The sequence below is a fragment of the Callithrix jacchus genome, chromosome 21, assembly GCF_049354715.1.
Source record: "Callithrix jacchus isolate 240 chromosome 21, calJac240_pri, whole genome shotgun sequence".
In the NCBI taxonomy this organism is placed as follows: Eukaryota; Metazoa; Chordata; class Mammalia; order Primates; family Cebidae; genus Callithrix; species Callithrix jacchus.
In genome coordinates this window covers 7,895,951-7,900,066 of record NC_133522.1, presented here as the reverse complement: position 1 = coordinate 7,900,066, position 4,116 = coordinate 7,895,951, and the positions used below count along the sequence as shown (strand labels likewise).

Below are 4,116 nucleotides of genomic sequence, written 5' to 3'. Positions count from 1 at the left end.
GAAGATAGATTCCTGGCTTTTATTTAAGTGTGTATCACTGTTTTTAGCAGACCTTTTCCCAATTAATCCTTTATATGATCTCTATCTTTGCATCTTTTTTTTTTAATGGCATCTCATTCTGTCACCCACGCTGGAGTGCAGTGGCATGATAGCTCACTGAAACCTCCGCCTCCTGGGTTCAAGCGATTCTCCTGCCTCAGTCTCCCAAGTAGCTGGGACTACAGGTGTGTGCCACCATGCCCAGATAATTTTTGTATTTTTAATATAGACTGGTTTCACCATGTTGGCCAGGATGGTCTCGATTTCTTGACCTCATGATCCACCTGCCTTGGCCTCCCAAAGTGCTAGACACAGGCGCGAGCCACTGCGCATGGACTGCATCTTTTTTGTTTTTTTTTAGGGGAAACCATGAACGCAGTCCTCCACTACCACAAATTATGCAGTCGAGTTTCCCACATTTGGGGAAATCGCAGGGGTCAGCACATCTGGAGTGCAATGGATAAGCCTCCTCCTGCGAAAACCACCTTCGTGATCATGGTATCTCCCCTGCCAGGTAAGTATAACGTTTAACCGAGATGATTTATACCTTGATGATGTATGACTGGGCACTAATTTTTTCTTTTAAGATTTTATAGATATCTCTTTATTTTCTTATATTGTTTGGTGTTATACGATATATTTTGAGGTCAGTTTGGTATTTTTTCCATTATACATATGCTGTTTATGTTGTTGTTATTGTTCAAATCATTGAATCAAATTACTGGAGTTGGGGATATGTCATCCTGTATATTCAAATATATTTTCCCCAAGTTCTAAGACTTAGCTATTAACATTCTAAAATTATATGTATAGTAATTTTAAAAACCATATTATTTCAATTAAAAACAGTTTGGTTGATGAAACATTGCAGAACAGTTAGTTCTGTTTGAGTTTCATTGCTACAGTATAATCTTTATAATTTGTTTTTGCTTAGAAGTGTGGACATATTTTAAACTACAGGCATAAACTATGTATGTGATTTGAAGATTTTTATAATTATATTAATGTAATTATCTCTATTAGTTCTTTAAAGATATTTTCTTCACCAACATAACATTCATTGTAACCAAAATAACATTCATTGTAACCAAAATATATTAAATAAATTCTAATATAATATGTTATAGAATATCTTCAACTTCCTTTGAAAAGCTGGTATTAAATTGACTGATAGTATTATTTATTCCTTTGGACCTTTTTGGGTTTCTTCAAGGCATACGTCTTCAGCTTACATAATTTGTATTTGAGGTCAAACATTAACGGAAGTGCAATCCTTTGCATTTTATGGCTGATCATAATCATCATTATGGTTATCAGTATGTACAGACTTTTAATACAGTGCAAATCAGAGTTACAGTGCAGGCACAGCAGGGTAGTTTATGATACCATTAAGTAATATTTAGCTTACCACAACTTGTTTTTCCTCTCAGGAGAAAATAACACTCAATACAACTTAAAATTTCTTTCACCAACCCTATCAGAATCTCCTTGGCCACCAAGCAACATTAAAACTACAGGCAAATGATGTTCATTAAAGGTGATGTGCACATGTCCTCACTCATAAGTGGGTGTTGAACAATGAGAACACATGGACACAGGGAGGGGAACATCACACACTGGAGCCCGTCAGGTAGTGGAGGTCTAGGGGAGGGATAGCTGGGAGTTGGGGGGATAGGGGAGGGATAACATTAGGAGAAATACCTAATGTTGATGACGAGGTGATGGATCCAGCAAACTACCATGGCACAGGTATACCTATGTAACAAACCTGCACGATCTGCACATGTACCCCAGAATTTAAAATATAATAGTAATAATAATAATTAAAAAATTGAGCTGTACACTTAAATTTGGTGAATTTCACACTGTATAATATCTCAAAAAACTGTTTAAAGTATAAAACCCCACCTCTACTAAAAATATAAAAATTAGCTGGGCGTGGTGTCACACACCTATAATCCCAGCTACTCAGGAGTCTGTGGCAGGAGAATTGCTTGAACCCGGGAAGCAGAGGTTGCAGTGAGCTGAGATTGCATCACTGTACTCCAGCCTGGTTGACAGAGCAAAACTCTGTCTCTCTCTCTCTCACACACACACAGACACACACACACACACACACACACACACACAAAAGGTGGTTGTGATCCTTACAATGAGGTACACAGTGTTTTTTAGAGTGTAGATCTTGTGGACATGTGCACAAAACAGTTAATGGTTCCTCCTCAGTAACTCCTTAGAGGTTGAGATTTGGCCATCAGCCATAGTTTCTTTCAACCACCATTCATGCCTTGTTGTTTACTTCTGCCCAGACTGTAGTATTTTTTATGATGTTCTTGATAAAACAGTGTGTAGCAATACCTAGTAAGCTATTGTTGCCATCTGTTTTCTCCACGAATTCCACGAACATTCACCTGCCCTGAACATTCATAAAATTTGCATTTTAACACCCAGTGTGAGAATTTTTCTGAGAGTTTTTGATGTCCCTCTAGAACTATATTTTGTACCTTCTTTGCCAGCCATTCGGTTCATAACATTTCTCCAGAATGCCAAATAAAGGCAGAGACTAAATTAGAGTAAAATAGTAGCTTATAAAAAGGCACTAAATTTGGGAAAGCCCCCAATGGCTTTCTTTCTTTTGGCAGAAAACATAAGCTATTACTCATTCTCTTTTGTTAACAGGTAATAAAAAAGTGCTTATTAACTATAATCTTCAGTCTGATTCTATATTTTGGCAATCAACTAAACTTTGATAAATTAATGCTGTTCTACAGAAACAACAAACACGTTTCACCAACATTCACACCCTTGGCAACATAACTTCAACCTGCCTTTCCAGATTTTTTTCTTTTCCTTAATGCAGGAAGTCATGTGTGGTCATCACTGGTATGATGGTAAATGTTTAACAAACAGCTATTTGAAAAAAGTTCTGATTTTTAGTGTTTGCCAATTTCTGAGGTGTGAATACTTCAACAATGGCTGATTTCAAACACGCTCCTTTGAGAAAAGACCTGCATAATCAGTCCTCAATATTTTGTACAAGCCAGCCCAGAACACCCCTGGGTGTGCTAAAAATCAGCTTGAAATTCTGTTATACTATTTATGAGTTACGTGATTGAGGTCTGGCTGCTAAATCTTCTTCTTTCTTTATATTCTCGCCTATTAGATAAAACTTAATGTAGGGGTTTTTAAAAAACAGAGATGCTATATGCAAGGCAATGTGCATGTTAACAAATAATCGTTTCCCTGAGCAGTACGTTACTGCATCATTCTACCTTTCTGTCTTAGTCAGCTCAGGCTGACATAAGGAAATACCAGACTGGTTGAGTTAAACAATAGATACTTATTTTTTTGTAGTTTTGGAGGCTAAACGTTTAAGATTGAGGTGCCATTGGGATAGGTTTCTGCTGAGATCTCTCCTCTGGCTTCCAGATAGCTACCTTCTCATTGTTTTCTCACCTGGCCTTTTTCTACTGTGTGTTCCTGGAGAAAGATCTCGTGTCTCTTCCTCTCCTTGTAAGGACAGTAGTCCTATTGGATTAGAACCCCACTCTTATGACCTTGTTTAACCTTGGTTATTTCTTTAAAGGTCCTATCTCTAAATACAGTGCCCTTAGGGGTTAGAGCTTCAACAAATGAATTCTGGGAAAACACATTTCAGTCCACAGCAATCCCTCCACATCCTCTGAGTTTTTCCCTATGTGCTTGCTCTTTCCCGGGCATGCTTCGTTCTTGCTATTTTCTCTAACGATATGTCATGTTGATAGATGAGCTCAGATTGTCAAATCCAAATTTATCAAAGCCCACCATAGCTACCTCTATCTTCAGAAGTACCTTCCTGATCACCCTGACAAAAGTAACGTGTCTCATTTTGGCACTCAAAAAGATTTGGCTGTACGTTTCCTGTGATGATTATCTTTCTTCGACAAGTGTTATGCCGTATTTCACCAATAGTAACACACAGCTTTTTCTCCACTTTAACATCCTCGAAATGTTTTATTGTGAACTTAAGGCAGAATAAAGATGAGGACTGCCTTAGCAATTAAACAGACTTTAATAACACCTCACATCATTGGCCAG

General features: G+C 37.7%; 1 non-coding gene across 1 annotated transcript; it reads right to left on the bottom strand.

The window, feature by feature from the left end:
• Positions 1 to 397: 397 nt before the first annotated feature.
• On the bottom strand, positions 398 to 561 carry LOC118150019 (U1 spliceosomal RNA). The gene has a single exon (XR_004737787.1). It is a non-coding gene; the product is annotated as a U1 spliceosomal RNA (small nuclear RNA).
• Positions 562 to 4,116: the final 3,555 nt, after the last annotated feature.